A 15,039-nucleotide genomic window follows, 5' to 3' on the forward strand; every position below is an offset into this window, starting at 1 on the left:
CATTCTTACAGAGATGTCATGAAGGCACCAATAGAGGAATTTGACTCAAGTACCAAGGGAAAATCAGATATTGTTGAATGTCTCACCCCCGGATGCGACCAATGATGGGCAATCCATGTTCTTGAGCCTTTGCAAAATCTGACATCACAACCATGATCTAGAGTATCAACACAACAAAACCCTATGATCTTTTCATGTTTTGAAACCAAAAACCCCAACCAAAAGCCCGATCTTGACTGAAAGCTTTAAAAATTGCAAAATCTTAACTAGAATCCGAAACATACCAACAAAAGTGAGTTTTGTCAAAAAAATAACTAGATCATGATGCGTGTACCCCAAGTCCATTTTCACATGCTAGTTTGTCCACTTGTTTATAAGTCTACTGTTGAAGTTTGGTCAAGTTTGGATTGAAATTTCACTCGTTATGTCTAATTTTTTATATGGTCAAGTTATGCTCATCCAAGAAGAAAAAAATGGATCTCAAACACATACGTGGTGGCTAGTTTTGCATGTACCTAACAAGAATTTTCAACGACCAACAATGTTTGGAACATCAAGAACACCAAGGTAGAAATCACTCAAGGAAGGGGGAGTTTTAAAGCTCTTCACCTACAGAAAACCAACTCAAAGATGAGTCGGCACATGGTCGTGTGGACACGAGCTAAGAAGGGGGGATTGTCTGGAGATGCCGATGATAGCTACCTTGCTAGCTAATTTCCTACTAAAGTCCTCATTTGTAATGCTTTTTTTTTTGAGAGATTATAAATATACATAAAGCTCATAGATTTTGATGTGAGTGGATTTGAACCACTTATTTTTAATGCAAATGTATAATACCCATAAGAACTGAGCTTAGAGATCATTTTTTAGAAGCTTTACGTATATAAGTGAGTTTAAAGAAGCCTTTAGAAGAACTCTTGTACGTGAGAGAAGAGAAAAGTGCTACTCTGTAAACGAACTGTCTTTCAATACGGTAATCCAATTCAAGTTCCGTTAAGTGCATTATGTTTCTCTCCTCTTACTCTATCATTTGAGTGTATTCATTGCCAACTAGGTGAAGGTTCATGACTATGCTTTGTGAGTCTTAATTTATTGTTTTGGTGATATTTTCAAGTGTGAGTGTTGATCTTTTGGTAGGAGGTTGTTCCTAAACCTTAAGAAGTCTTGTTAGACCAGTTTCGTTCACTTTTTTTTTGAGCTACAAATCGATGAATTGTAATGTATGCACCTCTTAGAAATGGAATTATAGGGTCCATATGTGTTCTGTTAGCCCTTTTCTATAGTGACCCATAGTTTTGTCACATTTTCAAGCTCGTTTAGCTAAGAAACCATTAAGTGATTAGTTGGCGTGAGGATTGACCGTATGCATGATTAGATTGATTGTTGATTGTTGATTTGTGGTCACTCTTGTGCATCTTCTTTTGTAGGTTCACTCCATTGAGGTTGACAAAATGTGTCTCTATGTCCCATTCAGATCGCTTTCGTGAGTATTGACATTATGTATGTTAGTGCCAGATAGCTATGCTATAAACATTCATCATAGTATTGATCCGCTAACAACATATGATCTCCATTGTTTCTAACATTCCCCTACAAGTTGAGACTATAAAATAATCATTAATGGATTTTCTCTCGACAGCGAGCCCGTATCCCAAAGAACAACCATGCTCCTTTTCAGGCCTTCTAGTAGATGATGCACTTACATCACTTGACCATTTCAAGAACATCACAAGCGACCATAACTATAATGTTAAAGTCAAGCCCTTGAGTTACATGCATTGCTAGAAGCTATAGAAGCCACCCACTCTGTAACTAAATTGTAACTTGAAATTAGAAAATCTCGTAACAGGTGCCCTGATTAATCATGAGATTTGAAGCTAAAGACATTCAAAATAAGCAAAATTAAACATTGACACAATGTAGAGGGTTGAAATTTTTTAGGCCAATTCCCCCTCAAAAAGACTTTTCCATCATGATGAGAAGTTGCAAGTACATGCAACAAGAAATATATTTAGCTCTTTGTAAATTACCACCCTTTGTGAAGGATTAGAACTTTAAAAATGGGTTAAGTAGTGGCTGTATTTTTCTCACTTACATACGCAATTTTAGCCTCCCTCTTACAGACATTCAATTGCACAAAAGCAGGTGGCCTTGTAGAGTGGGAGAGAGACTGGATTTAGAAGATAAGTGAAAAATCATGATCGTGTCACTTAAAAGAGAAGCTTTCAGAAGTAATGAAATCCTCTTCTTTATTGTGCCACAATAGATTATCTACTAAGGAAGTGTAAAAACAAACTAGAGAGTGGGATGGAGCTTTAAGAGAGCTTTTGAATGAGTCTAAGCATGCTCTGAGCACTCAAGCATGCTTTTCCTGCATTCACACACACTCCCACTTAAAGAAATGGTGCCCTAGAAAGTTATGGTATTTGATAATTTTGGTAGTTACATTGCATGCCAAGCCAAAGTACTTGCTTTCTGAACCCTTCCCTACAGGCTTTATGAGTCAGACTCCCCTTTCTAAGCTCTATATGAGTGATCTATAGCATATGCTACCTATGAAGCTATCAAGATTCCTCTATGATGTTGTGTTTCACCCAATACAACACACATAGTACTCTTGAAATGTTGAAATCAAGGTTCGGGAGTCATGTTAAGCCCCTTTTGATTTCAAAAAAATATGTGGTTTCTTGAATGATTTCTCACATCATAGTGGATACCTCTTGAACTTTTGACACATTAATGCCAATTTTTCCATTTTAGAGAGTCTTCTCGGATAGTAGTAATGTCATTTTAGGGTCTCGTCGAAACCGCTAGACCATACCATAGCGGTTTATGAATGTAGTAAAGCTCTTCTAATACTTTAGACTTAATCTTGTCATTCTTGCTTACTCTGTAGCCATTTTAGGTCAAATACAAATAGTTTCTCTCTCTCTAAACTAATTTTACATTTTCATTTTGATCACTCTAAAACATGTCTAGCAGATCAAAATGACTTTCTATTACTTTCATAGTAATTTAGACTCGCCAGAAATTAAATTTGCTGACATTACCTTGCGCTTACACCATTGTCATCCTCGACTATGAACATATGAAAGGAGAAAGGTTACATTGTTGTCTTCGATGATGAACATATGAAAGGAGGAAAGGTTACATAGTTCATTGAATCCACTTAGTGCACTATACTCCATTCCAAATTAGTTGCATAGACTTGGTGCTTGAGAGAACATGTTTGTTGCAAGTGTGTTATTAAAACAAATAGCCATACACCAAATTCTCGAGTTGTTTGCTACACTATTTTGTGCTTTGAGAAGTGAAGACTTGTCACAAGCATGAAAGAATTGTATGCATACCAATACCATTTGCCAAAAATTAATCATTTTATACACCAATTTCTTGTGCATTACCCAACCCATGTGTATGGTTATAGCCGTCAACTAAGGAGAGAGAGTCTTAAACTTACCAAATACTTAACCAAAATCTTACTACTATTGAGGAGGTTATCTTCATGGAGTCTTCATGTTGCAAAATGACTTATGGTTGGAGCTTGGGATGGAGATCATCTATCTCATCACATTTAGGAGGATCTTCCAAAGTTGTCTCTATCAAAGGAGACCCTTTATATGGTTTTAATAAGCTAACATCAAAAGTGTTATGTATCTTAGGGTGGAAGCTTACGCTTCTATGCCATATCATTAATCTCTTGTTGAGTTTGAAGTGGTCCATGATAACGACAAGCTAGCTTTGTATATAATTTTTTATATTCAATTTTCTCACCTTGTTAATTCTTACCTGTTGTGTATTGAAATCAATCCTTTAGAAACTTGAGCAAGGCCAAATCAGCATCATAGAATGTGAGAGCACGATGGTGCTTATCTACAACTACGTTTTGTTTATGCTGAGAGTAACATATAGTATCCTTAACCTTTTGAAATGCACTCTGCAAATCGTGCACATTCCCATTAGAAACAGTAAAGATCTTGTTATGTGTACTCAAGATAGGGAGGAGTTAGGGAGACTTGATCTTCATACAACAATCTTAAATGGAGACTTCCAGTAGAAGCATGCACTATGGTGTTATATACATATTCTACAAGCAATAAGAACTCTTCCGACCAGATTGTTTGGTCTATTTCATTGACATAATTCTCATGTAGATCTAAAAAAGAAAAATTAACAGTTTCACTCTTCCCATCCATTTGTGGGTGATAGGTAGAGAAAACATCAATTTTGCACCTAAATTTTCAAATAATCCTCTCCAAAAGAAACTTGTCATACATGGGTCTCTATCAAAATGATAAAGATACAGTAACAAAAGGGGGTTTAATATTACATTTTGAAAAAAATCCTAAAATAAGGGTTTTTTATTCATTTAGACATGTTAACAAAGGGGGTTTTTAAGTACCCCCTGAGCACACATTATATAGGGGGGTATTGAATAGTGCAGCCCCAAAATATAGACGTCCTCTTGATCAATTTACACTTGGACATAAGTAAGTTGAGCTTCTTCTCCCTCAAAGATCCATCTATATTTTTGGAGGGACCCATCTCAAAAGAGTGGATGACCAACTTGATGGTCATATCTCAAGAGATGAAATTATGGGGGGAGCCAAGATCAAAGAGTATGAAGACATCTTAACCCCCAAACTTTTCTGATGTACAACATAGTGGATCTTCTTGTGGGCCTGAGATACTATATGGAAGAACTTGAGTAGCTTGTGGGTTGTCCTTCTTGGCTCCTTTTTTAGGACATGCATGATAACTATGACTAGTTGTCTCCCTTCTTAGGAAACTTATGGGCATTTTTCCCAAAAGGAGGTAAGATCCTTGAGGTAACCATAGTGTGATGAATGATGTTTTATATGTGTCTTTGGCATTTGTCATATGCTAGCATATCTCTCGAAGAAATCATCTATATACTCTTAAGGAAATAAAATAAAACCTTTTATTAATAAACTTGCTCTTTTTTTTCAAAATGAGATAAAAACCTCCTTGTGTAAATGTTATTCTATTGATTTTTCTTGATAAAAACCCTTGTTGAATTTACTTGCTAATTAACATACTTATGGGTGAACCCCCCCGGAAGCATATATTTAGGAAAACCTGCACAAAATTGTTAGAGGGTGGCGCACCCAATGTGAGAGGAAGATGGAGAGGGAGGCTATGTGTAAGGGAAAGAGAGAGACATGTTGCAGAGAGGAAGAAAAGAAGATAGGGGAGAGAGAGAGAGAGAGAGAGAGAGAGAGAGAGAGAGAGAGAGAGAGAGAGAGAGAGAGAGAGAGAGAGAGAGAGAGAGAGAGAACATGAAGGGTCCATATGCTACACTCCCTAATTTATTTCTTGGTTGAATTGCAATGCCTTATAGTAATCAAATTGCCTTCTTTTTATGATAGACCTTTACATATCTTCTCATACATGCACCTTGGGGTCTCCATCTACATGCCCTAAGTCGTAAGCATATAACACATAGGCATGCCAAGGGAATTGAATTCAAAGAACCCATAAATTGTAGGTGCAATTGCTGGTGCTCCCAAATTAAATAACTGTCAATATAGTGCAACCAATGAGAGCTAGGAACACATCAGATCATTAGTTTTTTACAATATTGTACAAAAAGGGCAATTCAACATTATTCATTATAGATTTTGCAATTTTGATCAACTGTATGCGAGAAGTCTAGGGTATGTTTGTGTGAGGATAGGTTTGAGAGCCCTCTAATCCATTAGAGCATATTGTCTCCTCCAACATGCTACCTCCATGTCAAAAAATTCAATTTTTGGTCTACCTAAATGATTATCTCTCACTAGAATTGACATTCTAGTAAGAGAAAATAAGATAGAGTGGAAGGGCCAAGGTTAAGATTACAATAGAAAGGTGCACCATGTTAGGTTTAATGGCCATGTGGCCGGCCGCCCATCACTAACTGCTACTGACCCTAAGTGTACAGCTATACACTTGTGTGAGCCACTAACACTAAGTCTAGTGTGTATTGTTCTTTTGTGCATATTTGGTAAAATGAAGATTAAGGAAGCACTGTGTCGGCTCTTCCCCTCCAAGTCGTAAGTGTGTGTGGCTATATGTGTGTGTATTTCACTCTACCATCTGGTATTAGAGCTTAGGTCTGAGTGGTAGCGGTGTTGGCATTGTCTTCGTGCATGCACGAGCTTCGGGAAGAGCTAAGGATTAAACCTTAGTGTCCAACAAGAATAAGTCTGTAATCGATTTGTTGCAGATGGTGGAAGTAGGGCAAGTACATAGCCAATTTCCATTTTGTGTGTGCAGGTCAAGCAAAGAGGAGGAGATTATTAGGTGCTCCTTGTGTCTAGAGATCAACCCAGACACACCACACAACAAGCGGTTTTGCAGAACCAAATTCGTGCAGATGCATTTTTGGGCCCGAAAGTCACTTTTTTGGCCATAAATCCCTCATATGTACTCAGATATGTGCAGCCCATGACTCATTTTTGGGGTTTTGACACGTTTTGGACGCAGTGGTGACGTCTATTTGATCTAATTGTGATTGAATAATTTTTTGCAAAAGCTGTGCGTATTTTACATTTTGCACAGGTACGTATTTTGGAGCTTAAATCAGGGTGATGGAAAGCTTTGTAGAGCTGAATCTTCGGCCAATTTAGAGTGTATGTATGCATGTGTGGACAGCCTAGTTGATTGACACATCTCCCATTTGGTCCATAGGTTTTTGGCATCAATTGCTTTGGTTGCCATTTGATCTGGCATTATGTTGAGTGGTTTATGCTCATTGATTGTAGTTTCTTAGATTGGGCGGTTATGCCTTGACATGGAGATGATCAATGATGCTTGAGTTGGCTACACTTTATGCCAATGATTTGGTGCAACTTGAGACTATGGTTTGGCACAGCTTGCCAATTTACTACCATTATACTGTTGGTTTTTCGTTAGTGTGCATTTAGGATTCCACACTTTGTTTTGTGGTAGTGTTTGCTCTTGCTTAGAGCGTGTTTTTGGTAGTGGTTTCGCTCTTAGGTGGAAGAGTGTATACAATATGCGGAATGACCTGGTGCATGAGGGCTTAGCATGCGATAATCTCTTCAAGTGGGAGAGATTTGATAGGCATTGTCTAGGTTAGTATCTTTAACCTTTTGAAATACACTCTGCAAATCGTGACATTCCCATTAGCACAAATGAAGATCTTATTATGTGTACTCAAGATAGGGCAGAGTTAGGGAGACTTGACCTTCATACAACAATCTCAAATGGAGACTTCCCGGTAGAAGCATGCACTATGGTGTTATATACATAATCTACAAGCAATAAGTACTCTTCCCACAAAATTGTTTGGTCTATTTCATTGACATAATTCTCATGTAGATCTAAAAAAGAAAAATTAACAATTTCACTCTTCCCTTCCATTTGTGGGTGATAGGCAGAGAAAACATCAATTTTGCACCTAAATTTTCAAATAATCCTCTCCAAAAGAAACTTGTCATACATGGGTCTCTATCAAAATGATAAAGATACACTAACAAAAGAGGTTTTAATATTCCATTTTGAAAAATAAATCCTAAAATAAGGGGTTTTTATTCATTTAAACATGTTAACAAAGGGAGTTTTTAAGTACCCCCTGAGCACACATTATATAGTGGGGTACTAAATAATGCAACCCCCAAAATATAGACATCCTCTTGATCAATTTACCCTTGGATATAAGTAACTGAGCTTCTTGTCCCTCAAAGATCCATCTATAGTTTTGGAGGGACCCATCTCAAAAGAGTGGATGCCCAACTTGATGGTCATATCTCAAGAGATGAAATTATGGGGAGAGCCAAGATCAAAGAGTATGAAGGCATCGTAACCCCCAAAATTTTCTGATGTACAACATAGTGGATCTTCTTGTGGACTTGAGCTACTATATGGAAGAACTTGAGTAGCTTGTGGGTTGTCCTTCTTGGCTCCTTTTTTAGGACATGCATGATAACTATGACTAGCTTGTTGACCTTCTTAGGAAACTTATGGGCAGTTTTCCCAAAAGGAGGGAAGATCCTTGAGGTAACCATAGTGGGATGAATGAGTCTTTGGCATTTGTGCATTTGTCATGTGCTAGCATACCTCTAGAAGAAATCATCTATATACTCTTAATGCAATAAAATAAAACCTTTTATTATGAAACTTGTTGATTTTGGTTTCCAAAATGAGATAAAAACCACCTTATGTAAATGTTATTCTATCGATTTTTCTTGATAAAAAGCCTTGTTGAATTTACTTGCTAATTAACATACTTATGGGTGACACCCCCCCCGAAGCATATATTTAGGAAAGCCTTCACAAAATTGTTAGAGGGTGGCGCACCCAATGTGAGAGGAAGATAAAGAGAGAGAGAGAACAGGAAGGATCCATATGCTACACTCCCTAATTTCTTTCTTGGTTGAATTGGCCTTATAGTAATCAAATTGCCTCCTTTTTATAATAGACCTTTACATATGTTCTCATACATGCACCTTGGGGTCTCCACCTACATGCCCTAAGTTGTAAGCATATAACACATAGGCATGCCAAGGGAATTGAATTCAAAGAACCCATAAATTCTAGGTGCAATTGTTGGTGCTCCCAAATTAAATAATTGTCGATATAGCACAACCAATTAGGGCTAGGAACACATTAGATCATTAGTTTTTTACCATATTGTACGAAAAGGGCATCTCCACATTATTCATTTTAGATTTTGCAATTTTGATCAACTCTATGCGAGAAGTCTAAGGTATCTTTGTGTGAGGATAGCTTTGAGAGCCCTCTAATCCATTAGAGCATATTGTCTCCTCCAACACGCTACCTCCATGTCTTAAAATTCAACTTTTGCTCTACTTAAATGATTATCTCTCACTAGAATTGACATTCTAGTAAGAGAAAATAAGATAGAGTGGAAGGGCCAAGGTAAAGATTACAATAGAAAGGTGCACCATGTTAGGTTTAATGGCCATGTGGCCGGCCAACCATCACTAACTGCTATAGACCCTAAGTGTACAACTATACACTTGTGTGAGCCACTAACACTAAGTCTAGTGTGTATTGTGCTTGTGTGCACATTTGGAAATATGAAGATTAAAGAGGGCACTGTGTCGGCTCTCCCCCTCCAAGTTGTGAGTGTGTGTGGCTATACGTGTGTAGTTTTTGCTCTATCATCTGGTATTAGAGGTTGGGTATGAGTGGTAGCGGTGTCGACATTGTCTTCGTGCGTGCACGAGCTTCCAGAAGAGCTAAGGCTTAAACCTTAGTGTGTAGCACTAATAAGTCTATAATCGATTTGCTGCAGATGCGGGAAGCAGGGCAAGCACACAGTGGATTTCCATTTTGTGTGTGCAAGCCAAGCAAAGAGGAGGAGTTTATTAGGAGATCCTTGGGTCTAGAGATCAACCGAGACACACCACACAACAAGCGGTTTTCCAGAAACAAATTCCCGCAAGTGCATTTTTTGGCCTGCAAAGCACTTTTTTGGCCATAAATCCCTCATACAAACTCAGATCTGTGCAACCCAGGACTCTTTTTTGGGGTTTTGGAACATTTTGGACACAATGGTGATGTTTGTTTGATCTAATTCTGATCGCATAATTTTTTGTAGAAGCTGTGTGTATTTTGTATTTTGCACAAGTATGTATTTTGGAGCTTAAATCAGGGTGATGGAAAGCTTTGGAGAGTTGAATCTTCAGCCAATGTAGAGTGGATTAATGCATGTGTGGATAGCTTGGTTGATTGACAGATCTCCTGTTTGGTCCATAGGTGTTTGGCATCGATTGCGTTGGTTGCCATTTGATCTGGCATTATGTTGAGTGGTTTATGCTCATTGATTGCAATTTGTTAGATTGGGCGGTTATGCCTTGACATGGAGATGCTCAATGATGCTTGAGTTGGCTACACTTTATGCTAGTGATTTGGTGGAGCTTAAGACTATGGTTTGGTGCAGCTTGCCGATTTACTATCATTATACTGTCGGTTTTTCGATAGTGTGCATTGAGAATTCCACACTTTGTTTTGTGGCAGTGTTTGCTCTTGCTTAGAGCGTGTTGTTGGTAGTGGTTTTGCTCTCCGAGTGGAAGAGTGTATGCCATATGCGGAATGACCTGGTGCATGCGGGCTTAGCATGTGGCAATCTCTTCAAGTAGGAGAGATATGACAAGTATTGTCTAGGTTCATTGATTACCGCATCTTGCGTGTAGTTTTTTGGATTGATTTGTGAGCAGGTTTAGCTCATCTATGCATATGCTTTTGGTGCCTATTTGAGCACATTGTCAGATCTTATATGTTATTTGTGGATACTGCCTTTGTACACCCTCTGTGGAGCCACTTTTGGCTTATATGATAGTACTGGCCATTTCTGAGACTTGGTCCGGAGGATAGCCATTTTGAGACTTGGCTATACGTTTGTTGCATATCCTACATTGAGAGGGTCGTGGTGAGGTTTTCTCGAGCTGCGGTATTCTCAAATATGGAGATACCTTTGATGATATAGATAGCTAGAGTTACCCTTACGTGACCTCGTCATAGGACATGTATAGAGTGGGATAGGTGCTCTTGATGCCAAGTTGGTGGTCTATCATTAGTATGACAGTTTATGCGCCTCAGTCGCTCTCTATAATGTATGCCTTGTGAGTGGCATTGCACTCTTTATGCACTTTGATTGACATATTGGTCATTTTATCTCTTATATTTTGGTTGATATAGTCCCAAATATAAAGGAGAATCTGCCGAAATTTTCCCAGAATCTTTTGGACTTGTCATAATGTCTACTACCAAGGAGCATGATAGCTATGACATAAAGAAGTTCTATGGCACTAATTTTCAGCTTTGGAAAACCAAATGCAAGATGTGCTTATCTAAAAGAAACAGAAATTTCCTATTATCTATGCAGCACGAACTAAAGACATGAACTTGACTCAATTTCAGTGGGAAGAGCTTGATGAGATATGCAGGTCTACCATTAGACTACACATTGCCGAGTCAGTACTTTTCAGTGTTAGAATGTGATACTGCCTATGCTTTATGGCAAAAGTTATGCAGCACTTATGAAAAAGATACGGCTAGTATTAAGGTTTTCATGATGAGAAAACTCTTTGACCTTTGCATGAAGGAGTCAGCCAGTGTTGCCAGTCATATCAATGAATTTGAATCTTTGTTTGCCCAGATTCATGCACAACAAATTAATAGTGATGATGAGATGAGAGCAAACTTCTTACTTTGTTCGTTGCCACCATCCTGGGATATCTTTTGCACAACTGTCAGTAATTCTTCTCCTAATGGTACACTAGTGTACAATGATGTCACTTGTTCTCTTTTGCCTGAGGAAATGTGTCAAAAGACTATGAGTAGCTCGCATCATGGTGGCAAAGCTCATTATGTGCAAAAGGATGATAAACAGTGTAAAGGTCGTTCTTGGCACCGTGAATCCAAGAAAGAGGGCAATAGAGATGTGTCAAAAGGTAGATCAAAGTCGCGTGGTTTCCGCAAAATACAATGCCATTATTGTGATAAGTATGGTCATCTAAAGAAAGATTGTCATGCTTGGAATCGTGATAAGGGCAAGGGCAAAGGCAAGGATCTTGATATGAAAGAAGAAAAGCCAAAGAGTTCTGTTAAGATTGAATAACTAAACATAAATCAAGATGACAATGATGTGCAAGACATTAATGTGTTGATGACTGAACATTCAGATGTATTTTATGATTCACAAGAAACTTTGACTTTAAAAAGTTCTATGACAGCTGAACTACTTGTTAGTGGTGAAGTGTCCCACACATGGGTTCTTGATTCAGGCGCTTCGTTGCATGTCACACCTCATAAATATTGGTTTACTACATATGAAGAAACCAATGGCTCTGTTACACTTTGTGACAGTTACTCTTGGGACATTGTGGGCACAGGTGATATTTCCATGGTGATGGCTAATGGCGTGAAGTTTATCATCCATAATTTGCATCATGTTCGAGCCCTGACACACAATTTGATTTCAGTTGGACATCTTGATGACTTGGGTTACAAAAGTCACTTTTCACCAGCAGTCTTAGCGCATTGCTGAATGTCATCTTGTTATAGCCCATGGTTCAAAAGTTGGTTCATTATATTTTCTTTATGTATCTGACAAAAACAATGTTCTTTCTGTAACTGACCTGCCAACCGTTGCTTTGTGGCATAGCCGGCTAGGTCATATGTCGAAGAAGGGAATGCAAACACTTTCTCATTTGGGCTACTTACCATTCTTTATTGTTTTCAGATTTTCCTTTTTGTGAGCACTGTCAATATGGAAAGCAAACACGGATACATCATACACATTCTTTTGACAAAGAAAGCAAACCCTTAGAGCTTGTGCACAATGATTTATGTGGGCCTATGCCTTCTAAATCACATAGTGGAGCCTCCTACTTTGTCACATTCATTGATGATGCAACACGACATGTTTGGGTTTATGTCATGGAGACATTTTCTTGTTTCAAGAAATTCTTTCTTATCTAGTGTGGAAACTCAGTTTGAACATAGATTGAAAGCTTTGAGATCAAGCAATGGTGGAGAATATGTCTCCAAAGAGTTTACAGACTTCTGTTCAAGGACAAAAATTAAGTGTGAGTTTACAATTCCTTATACCCCCACACAAAATGGTGTTGCCGAACGAATGAACAAGACCATCCAAGAGAGGATAATGTCTATGTTATCACAAGCCAATCTACCACAAGGGTTTTGGGCTGAAGCATTATACACTGCTATGTATTTGATCAATAGATCACCGCATGCCTCATTACAATTTCGTGTACTGTTGGAATTATGGTCAAAACACAAATTGTCTTAAGATAAATTGAGCACATTCGGTTGTGAGGCTTATGCACATGTTCCAAAGGAGTTGTGTGCTAAGCTAGATCCTAAGTCTAGGAAGTACATCTTTATAGGCTATGGATTAGCTGGTCAATTTGGCTATCGTTTATGGGATCCAAAAAGTCGATCAGTAATCCGTAGTAATGATGCTATCTTTAATGAGATCAAGATCATCCGAAAAGTGATGTTTTTTTACATATCACCTCCTCTACAGATAGCTCTAGAGCCAATTGCTACACAGGCTAGTACAAGTTCTAATCAATCGAGGAGATATCAAAGAGTCTCACATCCGCTAGAACGGTTTGTTCCATGCGTGGATTTTGTTTTGCTGGCAGATAGTGGTGAGCATTATTGTCACAAGAAAGCCATGCTAGCTAACGATAAGGTTCAGTGGGAACATGCTATGAAGAGGAAGCTGTTTAGTATTCAAAAAAACAAAACTTGGGAATTAGTTCCATTGCCAAAAGTAGGAAAGCACTACCTTGTAAATGGGTTTACAAGAAGAAGATTGCATCCAGTGTTGAAAACTACAAAGCTCGTTTAGTGGCCAAAGGTTTCAAGCAAGAATATGGTATAGATTTTCAAGAAATCTTTTCTCCAGTGGTCAAGATGACAACATTGAGAATGTTGCTTGGTTTGGTTGCCACTGAAGATTTGGAGCTTGAGCAAATGGATGTCATTACAACTTTCTTACATGGAGATCTTGATATGCAGCAACCTAAAGGGTTTGTGTTAAAGGGCAAAGAACCTTTAGTCTGTAAGCTTTTGAAAAGTCTCTATGGCTTGAAGCAATCATCCAGACAATGGTATCAAAAATTTGATGCATTTATACGTTCCCAAGGCTATAAGCGCAATACTGAGGATCATGTCTTTATGTGAAAAGACAGCCCAATGGACAACTAATTATGCTTATTCTTTATGTGGATGACATGCTCATTGCTGGTCATTCAAAAAAGGACATTGCTGACCTCAAAATGAAGTTGAAGAGTTAGTTTGACATGAAAGATTTGGGAAATGCAAATCACATTTTGGGTATGTGCATTACTCAAGACCATAAGAAGAGATTGTTATACTTATCTCAGAAGGATTATGTGCATAAAGTTCTTGAGCGTTTCAACCTGCAAAAGGGGAAGGCATTGAGTACCCCATTGCCTGCATATTTGAAACTTAGCAAGAACGATTGTCTGCTGAGGAAAAAGCTGCAATGGCTAAGGTTCCTTATGCTTCAGCTTGTGGTAGTCTCATGTATTCCATGGTGGCTACGTGTTAACCCTCACGCACATTCCTATCACCTACAATGGGTGATGTATTATTTATTTGGTAGAGTCACGTACCGGGCTTGTCGGTCCAATAGAAAAAGGGTAAGAGTGATCGCCGATGAGAGACGCACTCTAACTGGAACATTCAAGGGATTAGTTGGCTAAGCATGGGTGCCCAAGTGTGAATGGGGGGAGCTCATTTAAAAGTCAACTAAACTTAAAATTCACTCATTCTTTCATTTGTGCAATTGAAGAGTGCTCTTGCTCCATCTCCATCTTCTTCTTCTTCATCTCCTTGTGTGTGTGTGTATGCGTGAGAGAGAGAGAGAGAGAGAGAGAGAGAGAGAGAGAGAGAGAGAGAGAGAGAGAGAGAGAGAGAGAGAGAGAGAGAGAGAGGGTGATCGAGCATTGCGACGACAGCAGGGTGGCGGTGAAGCGGTTGAGCACGGCACAGCGACGGCTCCTTCTTCTTCACAGCGAGGAATCCTCCACGACAGTAAGCGTAGAGCGGTGAGTGACACACCATCGCTATCTTTGACCTTACTAGTTTAGGCTAGTTGCGTGCTTGGAGACATTTGTGGCTCCACATAGTGTATCGCCAAATTTCTTGCATTGACACGTGCGACAGATGTGCACATTTTTGGGGCGGCTGCCGGGGAATGCCATACACTAAGCTTGAGTGACACCCTGTGCTTCTTTGTGGTGCAATTTCAATTGTAGGAAAGGTAGGGAAGGAAGGTGTGTGTGTTGAGAAGAAGGATTTTGTTTTGCTACTATGTATTTCTTTGTTAATGAGGTTTTGAAAGGTACTGTGTTTTCTCTGTGATAAGGTGTTAGTATTAAGGTTGTTAGTTCTGTGTAATGTAAAGTACAGTAAGTAGGAAGTAGATTTGTTAGAGATAATGAAGTGTGTTAGTGTGTAACAATAGGTGTATTAGTTGTAAGTAGG

The sequence above is a fragment of the Adiantum capillus-veneris genome, chromosome 17 (assembly GCF_014529385.1).
Source record: "Adiantum capillus-veneris isolate H3 chromosome 17, ASM1452938v2, whole genome shotgun sequence".
NCBI classification, from domain to species: domain Eukaryota; kingdom Viridiplantae; phylum Streptophyta; class Polypodiopsida; order Polypodiales; family Pteridaceae; genus Adiantum; species Adiantum capillus-veneris.